We start from the raw sequence: 18986 nt of genomic DNA, 5'->3' as shown, positions 1-18986 counted from the left end.
TCATTTAAGATATCATTAATGATAAATTCTTGAAGTTTAATGAAGAGAGGGCCTTTAAACATCAATTTGTATTAGTTAATTTGTTCTTATATACTCAATATGAGATATTTAATATTCTACTTCAAAATATAGATTCACATGGAAGGTCGTAGTCTATCATTGATTCAACTTTAATGATCAGAAAGAATTCAGAAGATTATTCCTTTAGTGAATTTGTGGATCAATTTATATATTCATCATTTTTTCTTCTTAGTAGTGATTTGATTCCAAGGATATCGAAAAATATCAAGATAATTTTACATCTAAGTGAATAGTCTAAAGTGGGAGATGGGTATTTAGATCATATCTTTACAAAGATTAGGCTTTATGGTTGTGAATTTGCTCCCTACAAGCTGACGATTTTTCTTGATATGACATTTTTTGCTTTGGAATTCATAAGACAAAGCATGGATGTAGATGAAATTCATTTGTATCAAGAAAAAAAAGATCCATCTCAAGCTAAAATTTCAAGTTGGTCCATTCATAGTAAATACCAAAGAAGCTGATAAAGAGGTGGAGAACTTGTTAGCTCGAATGAAGTTTAAAATGAGTTTTAGTTGACCTTATGATCCTTTGGGAAAACTTTCAGCTATCAAGCTTGAGAATACTTATTCTCCTTATATACATATCTCAAAACTAAAGATTTAACAATATGCTAATCAGGATGTGTGGGAAGAAAATACTTTGCATGAAGTTGAAGAGAACGTTTCCAGTAAAATAACCTTCAAAACTCCTAGATGTAAAGTGAAGGAATTAAAAAGAACAAGTGAGAGAATTTCTCCTGTTAGTTCGGGTTCTAAATCAACATAATTCAAAGTTTTCAAAAGGAGAAAAACAAAGCATAGAGAGGAATAATCATCCAAAGTTAGGAACACATAGGTTTCTACTACACTAATGGTATCAAACGAGCTTATTTTCACTTTACAACAAATTGAAGAAACAGTTCCGGATGCATATGCTTCTCCTTTAGCTAGTGATCAAAGTATTTTTTCTAAGTTTGGATAAATGAAGAAAATGAATGAGCTCCTAAAGTCTAGAACCTATTCTCAATTCTCAAAACAAATTTCTACCACCTAGAACAGGTTATTATCTACACTAGATCCTAGTAAAGGACAATTTCAATTGACATTCATTGAGCAAAAATTTCGAACTCGAAAACCTACATAATAACCAATTTCAACTTGTCCTGACGATGAACCACACTAGTTGGTTCGAAACGCGTCGACAAATGATCAATTATGTGATTTCGCCAAAAAGTTTCTAAACAAACGTTATGGATCACAGAAGTCTAAATTCCTTGAACCTACATAAGGTTATAAAACATCTATGTTTTATTTTGATACAAAAGAAATTCACCCTATAGATCAGACAGATCAACATAAATAAATGGGTGAAATGATGTTTTCTTCTTTAATAAATTATTCTATGGCTGCTTCAAAGTTCCAATCTTCTTTAAACAACATGCACTCTCAACTGAATTTGGAAAGGATGTCCTCATTGACCAAATATACAAGAATAAAGTATTTAGAATATTTTATTATTAAATTTGGAATAAATCCTAATGATGTTGATGCAACACAAGAGACTATAAAAAATAGAAATGCTAACATCCAAGCCTTCAGAAGAAAACTAAAACTGCCAACAATAGAGCGTCCCCAAGCATGGGAAGTAGGAGAAATTGAGAAAGAAAAATAGGTCATGTTACATATGATTGTAGAACATAGTTTACAAATACAAAAAATGGAGATATAGATGGAAAATATGTTAAAGGAGAGGGATACAATGTTAATGTAGGGACTTCAATAGCGGAAATAGGATCAACCAACTGAGATGTAATAGAGGAGTGATCTAAAGCAATTGGTGATCTTTCATTAAGAAATAAAAAAATTGAAAAGTTGAAAGCATCATTGAAAAGGTAAGAATAAAATAAAATTAAAGTAGATAATGCATACATTTTAGAGATACAAAATAATTTCAAACTTGTCAAGCAACTTGAAATTAGGATGACCAAAATTTGTTAGAAGCCAAGGAGAAAATATAGATAGAAATTAATTCATCTATTTCATATTTTTGGACATTTATAGAATTATTTTTGAACAAGAACAACTATTCGAGAAGGGAAAAGTAGCCATTGAAGAGATTAAAGAAGAGTTGGATAATAAACTTGGGGAAGCAACAAGAATAATTAAAGTTTTATATTAAAAAACTAGGGAGGAGCCGGAATTATGGGTATTGAAGATATGATAGATGCAATTCTTGAATTAAGGAAGGTGTAGAATAAAAGAAATTTGATGCTACAACTGGAGAACAAATGTCAAAATTTAGAAGTTTAGATAAAGAAGTTTCATAAAAATTTCCTTGTTCTTCAACATAAATGACTTCCATCATTGAGGAATTCTCATGGTCAATTAATTGAACTAGAAAACTATCAACAAAGCCTACACGATATAGCATTAGATAAATCAAAATTTGCCAAAGCTAAAGGAATTGTTAGTGGTAAAAGTTTCCTTTAAGGTATAGAAGATGATTTGTTTATTTCACCTGAAAGTAATCATAGTTTTGTCAGCAAACCCACATTTGAAAAATATACTTAGGTAGATGAGGCCTATAGAAATGTAACAAAATTTTCATGCCTAGATGATGATCAGTGGGATACATTCATTGAACTTATCAGTTGAACAACAAGCAGATTTTGAGGCAGAACTTTGGAAATGTACAGAACAATCAAGAATGCAATCAACAAAAGTAGATTTTAAAGCTAGAAATTGAGGACTTGATCCCTGATTAGTGTGCAATTTCCACTTAACTAATCAAGGATTTATTTTTTAAGTAATTGTGTTGTAAACATCAAAATATTTTTGGGTAAGTATCTATTTTCTCATGAAAAGTTGTAATAGGTTAGATATCTTGAGGAAAATACTCTATATATACTTTGTAGTTCGAAGTAAGAAGGGTTGATAGTTTGACAAGACTAAGAGACATTATTGTATTTTGGAAATTTTGAAGATAATCAAAGGATTTTGGCTTTGATTTTTAGCAGCATTTTTGTTCATGTGAGTTTTATTGTGTAATATTTTTTGTTATTCTTCATATATTTGAGGTAACATAAAAGTACTAGGTAAGGCTAAGTTGAATGTTAAATTCCTTGACAACCCACTACAAAGTTATTATCAATACTAAGAATAGCCAGTAGAACGACTTGTTTAAATTAGTACCTCTGCATCAATAAATTGTTTCCTTATGTCATCTCATAAATATATATATGTTAGCTATAAAAATATTTCTATACAATTCCTCTATATTGGATAATTCAAGTATTTAGGAAGGATATTTAGTTATCATATATGTTCTTATTTCATCTATCACAAGCATTTACAGGATTGTATTTTGTTAATATTGGATTCAATACTTTGAGAAATATTTAAGTTTCTAGATTACGTACACGTAGATGGTTAGAGTCATTGATAATCTACTATAATTAAAATCCTCATTTATATGCTTTGGCACAGTTCTCCAACTAAGAATTGTCTACAAAGAAACAACATCAGATTGGCATCATTTCCAAGGAATGAAGTTTTGAAGTTTATTTCCCTGGTACAATGATTAAAGTTTCCTCTTAATAGTGAATAAGAGGTTAGCAGGATAAAATATTTCAACTGGAAACTTTATAAACTAAAATATGGCTTCATACAAGCATACCATATACCATTATGATCCCTAGTTATTCCCACCATTATCAAATATAGAAAGACTTGCTTGGATTGTTATTGTTAGATGCAAACTTCAAGCCTCCACTTCTACTTATTTTCCACCAAAGTCAATTTCTAAGCTTGAAAAACTTGGACAAATTCCAATACCTTCTGATTTATATGATTTACCTCCTAAACTCTTAGAAATTATTTCTAAGGGAATATACCTACAATCTACCATACTGGTCCATCAACTTGAATCCTTTGAACTTTCTATGTCCCTTTCATAATCATTAGATACATAAGAAAAAAATGAATTAAAATGGCCTAAGCTCAAAGCTGGAGATTTTATATCCTTTGTTATTTAAATCTATCCTTCTACTTCTCTTCATCCAGAGGAGGAGCTTCTAATTTATAAAAACCCTTTAGCATTTGAAGATCAAGGGAAGATTGTAGTTGAAGTTGAAAAATTAATTATTCATCCTCAATTTCCCAAAAGGCCTATAATTTCAAGGCATCCATCCCCTAAGAAATACTTGTCTCCTAGATAGCCAGTTTCACAATAAAAAATGGATGGGATAGGACCAATTGTGGCAACTAGATATGCAACATTAGTGCTACCACCAACAACACAAATTCATGGTTTTCGTGAAGGTTATTTAAAACATATACCTTGATACAATTGGAAAACATGACCAAATGCAGAAGATCATTGATCTTCATTTTTTGATTTTGATAACAACATGAGGAAATTTTAGGATTTGGTTTAGATAGTTACAACCAAATTCTATTCATACATGGGCAGAGTTAACTAATATTTTCATAAATCAGTAGGGAATAAACAAGGATATAATTTATTATTTAATTAAGTTTGAGGATATTAAAATGAATCCTAATGAACATGTGTCATCTTTCATCAATTGCTTTAATACAACTTTACAACAAGATGCTTCCAAATTGTAAACCTCTAGTCACTACAACAAAGGTTAGTTTTTCTAAGGCCTTCGATGATGATTTTGTTCTAATGTTGAGAGAAAGAAAATCCAGGACTTTGGAAGACATGCACATTGATGCAATAGAAGTTAAGTATAATAGAAAAACATCAATTAAATTGAGAGAAACGAAAAAAAAACAAAAGAAAGTTGAAGGAAAGAACTGAAACAGGTTCATCTTCAAATATTAAAGAAAAAGAACCTAAAATTTGTGAAAACACTTCGATGTAAATAAATCTAACTAATAGAATTTCAAGGATGGAAACACCACCTATACAAGTGCAACAAAATGTGAATAGACCTATAGGACCCTACGTAATACCTTTTTAGCCGCATATTTTATAGAGGGAACAACAGAGTACTAACCAACGATTCAACCCCCTGTAACACCCTCCTCCCACATCTACCCAAGTAACCGACCAATCGAGGTAAACATGTGACAAGAGGTTACTACGATATGATTTGACCTCCTAATTCATGTTAAGGAAGTGTAACTGATGGAAACATGCCATACATACCTTCCACATTAGCAACAGGATTCCTAGGAACCATCCCAACTTGTCAGGTAAACAACCCATGGGTTCCACTCAGTTTTTAGACCAGTTAACCCCCATACACACCCATGATATGGGCATGAATGCATCTAGAAGGCCTTCTCTAAATGATACCACAACATGGTATGCCAACGTCTAGGGACTTTTCTGCTCAGTGTTGTGCCTACGTCTCTGGGATTTGAGTCACTTTTTCAGGCCGAGAGCCTAGGTCACTACCCAAAACTAAATGACACCTTTAGAGAAGTAAGATAATAATGGAATGATGATACAAATGAAATTACTTAAATAAGGGTTTGAATTGACCCCTACTAGACATTACAAGAATTTCGTTAAACATATCACAAATATTTAATCTATAGATGTAAACAACACATCTAAGCATAGGGGTCTCATACTCATTTGAGAATTGTTAAGAAGCATTGATGCCTCAACACATTAGCTGCAATTTTATCCATTAGGCCATAGATACATTGTTCAATCATTTACAAGTAAAAACATGATGAGATCCATACATAGGTACTGTCATAATACATGTTTGTAACCAACATAATAACAATATAAATACCAAGGAAACAAAAACCATATAATCCACATATTAACCAGTATAATACACAGGAATTAACAAGGAGAAATAACCTCATATTAATGATGCAAATTCCAACCAGTTGTGGGACTTCCACGAACCACTCGACTGTAGACATGGTTGAGCCAAATCTCTCTTCATCTAGTCACCCTCATGCCATATTCCAAGCATGAATGTGGGATCTCATAAAAAACATCAATCCAAAACCATCTAGGGCTTTCAGAGGACAACCACCTCAACCCATCAAATACTGATTCCACCTCATAGTCAAACATCAAAAAACCATCATCAGATTGGTCTCTACCCAAGCCTTCCAGGGCTCAAGAGCATTTGTTCCAACCAAGGATTCTAGAACTGGTAACTCAACCCACAGTTATCATCAGGCTTCCAGAGCATTTGTCTAACCAGGGCTTTCAAAACTATCAACTCAACCCACCAAGGTATTCCAGAGCATTTTTCCATCTAGGGTTTTTAGGACTAGTAACTCAACCCAAGTTGTTATAGGGCTTTCAGAGCGTTTGTCCAACCAGGGATTCCAAGAAATAGTAAATCAACCCAAGCTAAAGGAAACATGAGAACCAGCTAGAAAAGCAAAGAAATTAACCCCGAACACCATGGCTATCCAGTAAATGGAAAGGCTAGGAAAATCCACTCTCAATCTAGGCAATCCTCCATGCCAATGACAAATCATGACCAATAGACCACATGCATATTTCATGCATTACAACACTAGTGAGGAAAACATACATACAACTTGGTATCTGCAAGAAAAACCCACTGTAGCTATTGATCTTGATGTCCTCTTGTCAGGGAAAATTTTAAGAACCCCCCCTAAATTTATAAATATAATAAATGGGCGAATCTCCATGGTATATAGGAAAAATGGAAGGTGATTTTATCAATAATATAATATGTATATATATAATTTTTTGGAGAATATCTCACCAGGCATGGCGAATATTTTACTCAATTATAAAATCTTGTAAGATCTTGGCGAGTCTTTCACTAAATAATAAAACTTTGTAAAGTCCTAGTGAATCTTAGCATAGGCTACATGCTGGTTTAATTCCCCCATTTAAATAGGCTACATTCCAGGTGAATACCATGGGTCAATACCATGTGCCATTTTGGTGAATACCATGGGTCAATACCATGTGCTATTTTTATTTTTATTAATTCTAATATTAGGGTTAATAATGGTTTTTTGCATGGTATTAATAACAATCTAGTCCATGGTATTTGTCCCATGGTATTTTGGCCATAGGTTTCACCTAAATAGAACCCATTTTTTGAGTGTTCGTAAATATAAGGTGACTTATGGAGTAAATATAAAAAAATGTTTTATTTGTTTACCATACCTCTCGTTTATTTATATTTTTATTAATTTACCATACCTCTTTTACAAATATGGTATTTGGCCCATAGGATTCACTTAAATAAAACCTCTTTCTTGAGCCTTCATAAATAGAACGAGGGTTATGGAGTAAATATAAAAAGAGGTTTTATTTATTTACGATACGTCTAGTTTATTTATATTTTTATTTATTTACCATACCTTTTGAGTAAGTATAAAAAGACGTTTTATTTATTTACCATACCTCCACTTTACTTATATTTTTATTTGTTTACACCTTTACATGTATATAAGGTGACTTATGGAGTAAATATAAAAAAGGTTTTATTTATTTACCATACCTCTCATTTATTTATATTTTTATTAATTTACCATACCTCTTTTATAAATATGGTATTTGGCCCATAGGATTCACTTAAATAAAACCTATTCTTGAAAATGGGTGAATGGATTCACTTAAATAAAACCTATTCTTGAAAATGGGCGAATGGGAGGTTGTAAGTCCTAATTTCAAGGGCTAAATTTACCTTTTTTACCCTCTCCCTTAAAATAAGGTGGGCTATTTGAAGTGATTTGTAAAAATGTACTATGATACAAAATATTCGCCCACTAAAAATTTAAAACCCCTTAATTTCACCAAAGGGCGAACATTCGCCCCTAAAATTATCCTTGCCTCTTGTGCTTTCCTACTCTTCCTTTTCCTTCTTACTCCAAAACTACAGGTGTGCCACACTCTCCAAGAGTGCTCCAAGAAACTACTGTGAGAGAGAGAGAGAATATAAAGAGAGCTCCAAAACCAAACTGACAAAAGTCTATGAACTAATCCTCAGAAGCTTTTTTTATTAATGAGGCCTCTATTTTCTTCATTTTCCATTATTTTCCTTCATTTTCCTCCTCAAATGCAACTTGTGACCTTTCACCTCCATTCTCCCCTAATTTCCATTATTTTCATAAATAAATGTGCCAAAATTCCATTTTTCCTTTCCAAATCCTTTGCCATTTTCTTTTCCAATCTCCTTAGCCATTAATCAATCACTAGTGATTCCCATAACTATGCTTGTTACCAACATTCAACTAGGAATAAGTGTCCCATTAACCGTGGTTATTATTTTTCCTTTATTAACTTTTATTACATGGAATTTTCACCAAGGCTATAACATAACCCTCCCCCTTGGGGGAACACAGTCCTAGGTGTTCAACAAACCTACAACCAACAAAGCTACTATAAACAAAGCATACTACCCATGGAGCTTTATAACATAGCTCATTGTAGTATTTTCAATGATCATCCTAATGAGAAGAAAACCAACATGAAAAAATAACAATTCTAACATCATAATGACATGACACCCATACCGTTTATTGGAGCTTTATAACACAGCTCATGGTGGTATTTACATCCATATACATATGTACATATATCAAAACATCACCAAAGTGTGTACCAAAACATATACCAAAGACATATACCAAAACATCTGCTCAACCGGTGAATAAGGAAGGATACATAGCCCACATCTGATCGACCATCTCAGATGTACATTCATCGGGCAAAAAGTGTTTCCATTTCACCTTAACCTACTCGATTGCTTAGTTTCGAAGCATGAGCATCTTTCTCTGCAGTATAAATTTGGTTCCAACTGGAATTGTCCTTCTGTCTCCACTTGTAATACATACCAATCAATCCAATTATCAACATATTTAACATAATTCTTAAGCAATGACACATGGAAAACATCATGGAATTTCACTGTCGATGACAGTGCAAGTTGATAGGCTATTGGCCGAATCTTCTCAATAATCCTAAAAGGTCCAAAAAACCAGGGTGCCAACTTGGTACATGATCTAATATGCAAGGAACTCTTCTTTGGTTGATGCAAAAGTACACCTATTAACCAAACTTGAACTTCTTAAACAACTTGTTTCGATCTGCATAGCTTTTCTTCCTATCTTGTGCTACTTTCAAATTCTTCCTGATTACCTATATTTCCCACTCCAGGTCTGCCAACATGTTTGGTCCAATCAACACCCTATTAACTGGATCATTGCAACTGATGGAAGTATTACAACTCTGCCCATCCAATGCCTCAAACAGACTCATCCCCAGTTATTCTCGATACCCATTGTTGTATGTGAACTCTACTAGTGGAAGGTACTCTTGCCACTTTCAATGTTGATGCATCACATACTTCCTCAACATGTCCTCTAAGATACGGTTGACCCTCTCAGCTTGTCCATATGATGATATGCTGTACCAAAGGCAAACTCTGTGCCCAAACCTACAAATAAATCCTTCCAAAACATGGAAGTGAACTTCACAACCCTGTCTGACACAATCTTCTTCAAAACTCCATAGAATTTGATGACATCCCTGATGAAGACTTGTGCTACATCACTTGCTGAGAATGTAGAGTTCACTGAAATGAAGTGCGCTACCTTTGTTGACTTGTCCACCACTACCATGATGGAATCATATTTATCACCAAATGATGATCACCTAGCCATTTCTAACTAGGTGGATCAAAATACACCATGCAGATTTAATTTTACCATAGTAAAGTCGCTTTCACTTTGGAAAATAATTTAGTACACCACTTTTATTAAATTATTTTGAAATTTAAATAAAAAACCCCATGAGAATAATTTGATAAATCATGATTTATTTAATTTTCTCTGGGATTGATTATTAAATCATTATTTAATAATTATTCCTTGTCACTTTTGACTAAAACCCTTAGGAAAATTTAAATAAATCACTATTTATTTAAATTTTCTTATTTCTAATATTAGAATAATTATTAAATAACTATTTAACAATTATTTTGATTTCACACCTTTCTTATTTCTCGTGAAAAAACTAATAAATCATTTTATTTGTTAATTATTTCTAAATAAAGGTATTTAACCATTTTAAATACCTTTTCCCTTTCCAATAAATATAATAAAGTATTCCAAGTAGCAAGATCTGAATTTGGTTAATAATATTTTATTATTCTCCATTTTCGATATTAACTCCATACTTTTATATAAAAAGGAGGGTTTTTCATTCTTTCTTCACCATGATCATAATCATCGTCAACGTTATTGTCATTTTTTTAGCTCCCATTTTGAGTTCTTCACTTTTGTTTGGGTTTTTCACATATTGAGAGAGAGAATCAATTTCTGAAGCATCAAGGATATCAAAGGACCCATCCCATGGAGGGGAAATTATATAAAACTCTCTAGGTCTCCTTCACCAGGTGTTATCAATAAAATATTTATTCATTTAAAATAGTCTTTCCAATTGGGTTATTATATTGGATACTTTATATTGTTGATTTATGTTTTGGATTATATCTTCTTTTACTACAAGTTTTCTATTTGTGTTTTAGATTTAAGATGAAAATAGCCAACAACTTTTTGTTAGGGTCACTTGTCACCTAGTGGCTTAAGTGAAGTATATTTTTTACACCTTCCAAGATTTTTCACACTAACAATCATGTTGTCTCACTGTCCTCGAGAAACCTGTGATAAATTCCATGGAGATGACCTCCCATTTCCACTCTGGAATGGGAATCACCTATAATAGTCCATTGGATGTTTATACTTTGCCTTTAACTGCTGATAATCCAAGCACCTAGCCACAAACACTGCTACGTCTTTCCTCAAATTTGGCCAATAATAGAATTTCTTCACTGCTACCAGCGTCTTCTAATAACCAAGTGACCTGAATATGGTTTTGCATGAAACTCACTCAAGATCACCTTCTTGATTTCACTACTATCTTGAACATCTATCCTATCCCTAAATCTAACCAATCCATCTACCGTGAGATGATAATCCCCATCCTATGAACCTACATCCATACATGTACCTGTACCACCACTAGTTCCTATACCTATACCACCACCTGTACTTGTAAATGTACCACCACCTGAACTTTACTACAACCTGTGCACAATATTCATATACTTGACGTCCTGTTGACCTGCCTGCAATATCCTATCCTGTAAGTCTATCCCATAGGAGCTCATAGATGCTAAGTTATTTACATATGTCCACCTACTAAGAGCATCCACCATCCTATTCTCTTTTCCTTTGATATACCTGATCTCAAAGTTGAACTCACTGATCATGGCCAAGCACCAAGCTTACCTTCCATTCAGATTCAGTTAGTCAAATATATACTATAAGCCACTATGATCACTCATCAATAGAAACCTCCTACGAAGAAGATAGTGCCTCCACATATTCAATGCATGTATGATCACTGCCAACTCAATATCATGTGTTAGGTAGTTCTACTCGTGATCATTTAGCTTTCATGACTCATATCATACCACCTGTCCATCCCGCATAATGACTCCACCAAGTCCTCTCTTGCAAGAATTTGTACATACTACAAACTATTTGTTTGGATATGAAATATTTAATATTGGTGCATTTGTCAACAACTTCTTTAGATTCTCAAAACTAGCCATACACTCCTTTTTCCATTCAAACTTATTACCTTTCCTCTGCATTGATGTGATATGATAAGCAATGTACGAGAAGTTCTTGATGAACTTCCTGTAATAACCTTCTAACCCCAAGAAGGATCTCATCACATCCACATTCTTGGGAGTTTTCCACTCCATGATAGCTCTTACCTTTTCTAGGTCGACTGCTATGCCATCCTTGGAAACCACATGTCCCAAGTAGTGTACCTCAGTCTAAAAGAAACTGTACTTGCTGAGCTTAGCATACAATTGTTGTTCTCTCAACAATCTCAACATTGTTGCTAAATGCACGACATGTTCTTCTTCATTTTTAGAATATACTAATATATCATCAATGAACACAATAACAAACTTGTCCAAGTACAAACTCAACACACTATTCAACAAGCTCATAAAGGTAGTTGGATCATTAGTTAAACCAAATCGAACTACAACAAATTCATAATTCCCATACCTGGTCCGGAAAGCTATCTTGTAGATGTCCTCTTCTTTAATGTGTACCTGGAGATATCCAAATCTCAGATTGATCTTCAAGAACACTGCTGCTCCCTTCAACTGATCGATCAAGTTATCAATCCTCGGTAATGGATACTTGTTCTTGATGGTCACTTTGTTCAACTTCCTATAGTCAACACATAGCCTGAGAGTATTATCCTTTTTCTTCACAAATAATATCGGTGCACCACATGGTGATAAGGCTTGGCCTAATGTATCCCTTTTCAAACATTTCCTTTAGCTATAGCTTCAACTCTACCAACTCTAGTGTACTCATCCTGTCAGATGCCTTTGATGCCAAAGATACCCCTGGCACCAATTCAATAGAAAAGTCTACTTCCCTGTGAGGTGGAAACTATGAAATATCCTCAGGAAATACATCCTGAAACTATTGTAGAACTAGGTACCTACTAAAAACCTCTACATCCTCCACTTCCTTAACATTGCCACTATAAATGTGCACTGCAAATAACACACACCCTTTTTAGTGACTACACTTTTCCAACATAGCTCTGACCATTCTAACTAACGTTGCTTTCTTCTTACCTTGTAAAAATCTTGGTTCTCCATTGTCATCCAAGCACTTAATTGATTTTTCATAACAATCCACCTTGGTTCTATGAAGGTACAACCAATCCATGTCCAAAAATATATTGTATGATCCTAGTGGTAATACATTCAAATTTGTTGAAGTAGGCATACCATTCAAATCAAATGTGCAAGCTCTTACCCAATCATGAACTCACTTCTTTGTACCTGTAGCCAACTTCACTAACAAAGAATATTCATCCAATTATTTATTCGAGCCACACTTATCCACCAAGTCGGAACTAACACATGTATAATTATATCTAAGGTCAATCAAAATAGAAATAACTTGATCACAAATCTTACCATCCATCTCAATGATAGATGCTTGATGATATTCCAATCTTTTATCGAATGTTGCATAGATGTGAGGAATGCTCTGACTAACATCCCCAATAGTACGCACCTCCTGTGCACTATATATCTGAGGCCTACCATGACGATTCTCTAGACATTCTCTCATGCGACAATCTTTTCCAAAATTCCAACACTTTATAGGCTTCTAGCCTGCATCCTTGCTCTGCTCCTTAGATCGATGTCTCTATCCTCTCTCAGATGCATTGAGCTTCTTAGATGGTGATGAATTCTATTTACTATCCTAAGGTATTTCCCACTTATTGTCCCATTTTCCTTTTTTCTTTGCATTACCCTTCCAGTCCATCTTAGTCTCAGATCTGCGCCTTGATTGTTCATAGAAATTCCTTAGCTTTCGGATGGCCTCGTCCAGTGATCTAGGCTCATCGAACTAAATCATGTCTTTGAATGACATCAGTAATCCACTAATGAACCTATGCATATTTTCCTTCTCCCCCTTAAGGTAAGACACATACCTCAACAACTCCAAGAATCTACTAGTGTGCTCCTCATTTGTCATCAAACCCATCTTTAGCTCATAGAATTATTTTAGCCTATCATCAAAGTATCTCTCTGATAGGTACTTCTCCTTCAATAGTCTCTCAAACTCATTCCAAGTGAATTCCTCCTCATGAATACCTTTGACATTCTTCACATCTTCCCACCAAATATTTTCTTTACCTTTGAGACTGAATGTAGCTATTTTGGCTTTCATGTTCTCTGAATAATGATGCAACCTAAATAACTTCCTCATGCCATCCAATGATGCCTCTGCATCCTATGATTTATTCATATCTCCATCAAATGTAGGTGGCTTTGATTTCTTAAACTCATCCTGAAAATATCCTCTATCACTCCTCCTATAAGGATGATAATGATGATGATCGTAGTTCCTATCTGAACCAAAACTAGAATGGTACATGTGTCCATCCCCTCTCCTATCTAAAGTATCCAACAACCTGCCATCTCTCATTATGTCATCTCTATTCGACCTTTGACCACCATGATACCTACTACCATATACGCCATTAGTTATTTCCTCCTGGTCATGGCTGATCCGAAGTGGTCGTTGTCATTCCACTTCTGACAAAATTTGAAGTATCATTATATTTACCTCTACTTATTTCTCCTATGCCTATATGGTTCTGTCATTGTCTGCCTTACAACTCCTTATTTCTGCCTTTAATCTTCTTAGTGTGTCTACCAAATCAGAAGTGTTCCCAACACCACGCTGCTCATCTGATCCATAGGGAGAGTCTCGGGAATTGTAGTCTACCATCTTGCTAGTCATCTTTGATATTATTCCTGCAAGTTATATCATGTCAATTGAACCAAATCACAATAAACCAACATACCTTATCATATCGGGGAGGATACCTCATCTACAAGATCAAAAAATCAGTGTAATACTTGTATAACATTATTAGGACAACACATAGAAATATAATAGGTAATCATATAACCATATAACCCTCATTCTAACTAGAGTATAGTCGTCAATGAATGACCATATGAACTACACATATTGTACACTTGACCACATGTGAACACTAACATGCATAATAAATTCATAATCAACCACACAATGATGATGACGTACTCCACAACAACACCATTAACTTTCCATGGTGACCTGACTACAAGCATGACCCATACCCTACAAATGCAATAAGCACATGGTTTTACAACACAAAAAGCACATATGAAATCGAAATGAATGCATGACCAACACACAACCCGTCTAGTCTGAGGGGTGAACCATGCTTGGATACCACTCTGTAACACCCTCCTCGCACATCTAACCAAGTAATCAGCCAACCGTAGTAAACATGTGAGGAGAAGTTACTATGATATGATTCGACCTCCTAGTCATGTTAAGGAAGTGGAACTGACCTAAACACACCATACAAACATTCCACATCAGTAGCAGGACTACCAGGAACCATCCCAACCCCTTAAGTAACCATCCCCTGGGTCTCATTGTTTTTTTAGACCAATTAAGCCCCAGACTCTCCCATGATATGGGAATACATGTGTCTAGAAGGCTCTGGATGCTCCCACAACATGGTATGACAACATCTACGGACTTTTCTGCTCAATGTTGTGCCTGCATCCCTAGGATTTGAGCCACTTTTTGAGGACCATATCCTAGGTCTCTACCCAGAACTAAATGACACCTTCAAAATAGAAAGATAACAATGGAATTATGATACGAATGAAATTACTTAATCAAGGGCTTGACTCAACCCCTAATAGCCATGACAGAAATTTCATCAAACATATCAAAAATATGTAATCTACAAGTGTAAAAAATAGATCTAGGTATAGGGGTCTCATATTCATCTGAGAATAAATAAGAAGCATTTATGACTTAACACATTAGCTTCAGTTTCATCCATTAGTCCATGGATACATTATTCAATCATTTACAAGTAAAAACATGATGAGAGCCATACATAGCTACTGTCATAATACATGTCCGTAACCATCATAATAAAAATATAAATATCAAGGAAAAGACAACCATATAATCCACATATAAACCAATATAATAGTGAGGAATTAACAAGGAGAAATAACCTCATATTAATGATGCAAAGGCCAACTAGTTGTAGGAGTTCCATGACCCACCCGACTGTAGACATGGTTGAGCAAAATCTCTCTTCATCTAGTCACCCTCATGCCATATTCCAAGCATGAATGTGGGATCTCATAAAACACATCAATCCAAAACCATACAAGGCTTACAGAGTCCAACCACCTCAATGCATCAAATAGTGATTCCACCTCAAGGTCAGACATCACAAAACCATCATAAGATTGGTCCCTACACAAGGCTTCCAAGGCTTTGGAGTGTTTGTTCCAGCCAAGGCTTCTAGGACTAGTAAGTCAACTAACAACTTCCACCGAGCTTCCAGAGCATTTTTCCAATAAGGGCTTCTAGGACTAGTAACTCAACCCGCCAAGGTCTTCCCTAGCATTTTTCCAACCAAGGCTTCCAGAACTAGTAAATCAACCCAAGATATTATAGGGCTTCCATATTCTTTATCCAAGCAGGGCTTCTAGGAACTAGGAACTTAGCCCAAGCTAAAGGAAACATGAGAACCAACTAGAAAAACAAATAAATGAACCCCCAACACCATGTCTATCTAGGAAATGGAAAGGCTAGGAAAATCCACTATCAATCCAGGAAATCCTCCATCCCAATGAAAAATAATGACCAGTAAACCACATGTATATGCCATGCATGCCAACAATAGTGAGGAAAACATACATGCAACTTGGTACCCGGAATAAAAACCTATTGTGGTTGCTGATCTCGATGTCCTCTTGTGCTTTGCTTCTCTAAATTTTCCTTCTTGCTCCACAACTCCATGTATGCCACACTCTCCAAGAGTGATCCAAGAAACTTTAAGTGTCCAAGAGTATGAGAGAGAGAGATAATAGAGAGACAGATTGAAAACTGAAGTGAAAAAAGTCTACGAACTGATCCTCATGAGCCTTTTTATTAATGACACCTCTATTTTCATCATTTTCAATCATTTTCCTTAATTTTACTCCTCACATGCAACCTATGACCTTCAACCTCCGTTTTCTCCTAATTTTCATTATTTTCGTAAATAAATTTGCCAAAATGCCATTTTCCCTTTCCAAAGCCTTTTCCATTGCCAATATACTTAGCCATTAATAAATCGCCATTGATCCCCATCACTATGCTTCTTCCCAACATTCATCTTGGAATAAGCGTCCCATCAACCATGGTTATTAGTTTTCCTTTATTAAACCGATGAAAAATCATGACCAATAAACCACATGCATATGCCATGCATGCCAACACTAGTGAGGAAAACATACATGAAACTTGGTACCTGAAAGAAAAACCCATTGTAGTTGTTGATCCCGATGTCCTCTTGTGCTTTCCTTCTCTTCCTTTGCCTTCTTGCTCCAAAACTCCAAGTATACCACACTCTCCAAGAGTGCTCCAAGAAACTTTAAGTGTCCAAGAGTATGCGAGAGAGAGATAATAGACAGATAGATCCAAAACTGAACTGAAAAACATTTGTGAACTGATCCTCATAAGACTTTTTATTAATGATGTCTCTATTTTCATTGTTTTCAATTATTTTCCTTCATTTTCCTCCTCGCATTAAACCTGTGACTTTCAACCTCCCCTTTCTCCTAATTTTCATAAATAAATGTGCCAAAATGCCATTTTTCCTTTCCAAATCCTTTTCCATTGCCTTTGCCAATATCCTTAGCCATTAGTCATTCACCATTGATCCCCATCACTATGATTTTTCCCAACATTTAGGTTGGATACGTGTCCCATCAACCATGGTTATAGGTTTTCTTTATTAGCTTTTATTACATGGAATTTTCACTAGGGTTTTTACACCCCCATTGATGATAGATGATTATGATGTGGAAAAAATAACACCTGTTGTAGATGACATAAACTATTTGGATAATTATCATCTTGAAAATGTTATTGTTCTTGTGAATAAAGTTCATTATGTAGCTCGGAATATAGAATATTCCGAAGTTTCTAAATACCAAGCCTTTTCTGAATTTCTAATTGTTGAGCTAAACAAAAGATATGATCTAATAGCAAGACAAATTCCAGGTAAACCTATAAAGAAAGTTACCTTTGATTTATCATGAGACAATATTGCTGAAAAATTATCCTCATCACCTCAAAGTTAGTCATGAGACCAATCAACAATAGAAAAACTTGTTTCTCTTGTTTTTAATGTAGAAAAGGAACTAGGAAAAGTCAAAATTCCAATTCTTTAATAGAATTGAAGAGAAACCCTAGTACAAGTAACATGTGTCTAAATGGATTCAATATTAAAGTGTGGATGTTGAAGGAGATGTAATAAGATTTCAAAATGAGAAAACTTCTATTATTTTTGGATAAAGTCTAGACGTTCAAGATGAGAGTGTTCCTCCTTTCTATTTAACTGTAAATATCGATGATTTTATCCTCTATAATTGGATGTTAGATCTTGGGGCATCCCATAATTTATTGCCAAAAATCATTATGGAGCAACTTAAGTTGCAAGTGAAAAGGACCTACCATGATTTTTATATGTTTGGTTCAAAGAAGGTGGAATGTTTGGGGCTAATTAAAGAATTAGTAGTGAATTTATACCAAATTCGTATAAAAGGTGTGGTAATGGATATATTGCTTACATGTATCCCCCCAAAATTTGGTATATTGCTATTAAGGTATTGGTGTGCTAAAATTGGAGGATGTTTACAAATGGATATGTCATATGCTACCATTCCAGTCTATGGAGGAGAACATTTAAGACTGTACACAGAAGTAAGATTTATAAATACTATGTGTAGTGCTAGTCAAGCAGTAAATTATGTTATCTATGTCATGGACAAACATTTAGGGTGTTTCATTCTAGCTGTAAATGATGAGTGTAATATAATAAACAGAATTGAAGACACTATGAATATTCCTCAGACTTCAGATAATGATATTTGGAAGAATTATTTTGATGGAGCCTCTTCTAGAGATGGATCTAGAGTTCGAATTGTTTTAGTTTCACTTGAAAAGTAAACCATCACTCAATATTTTAAACTATACTTTGGGGTCACTAATAATGTGGCAAAATATCAAACTTTAATACTAGGATTGGAGTTGGGAAACAAAATGAAGGCTCAAATACTATCAGTGTTTGGTGACTCAAAATTAATGGTGAGTCAAGTTAGAAATCTTTGTTAAACAAAATATCCTAGGCTACAAGATTACAAGAATGATACATGTGATTCTATAGAGAATTATTTCCAAGATTTTAATATTGGAGCTATACCAAGAGAAGATAACATGCAAGAAAATTATTTAGCA

The sequence above is a fragment of the Pinus tabuliformis genome, chromosome 2_2 (assembly GCF_031772625.1).
Source record: "Pinus tabuliformis cultivar Carrire ecotype Pingquan chromosome 2_2, CPIR1, whole genome shotgun sequence".
Taxonomy (NCBI): domain Eukaryota; kingdom Viridiplantae; phylum Streptophyta; class Pinopsida; order Pinales; family Pinaceae; genus Pinus; species Pinus tabuliformis.
This window is presented reverse-complemented; position numbering follows the sequence as displayed.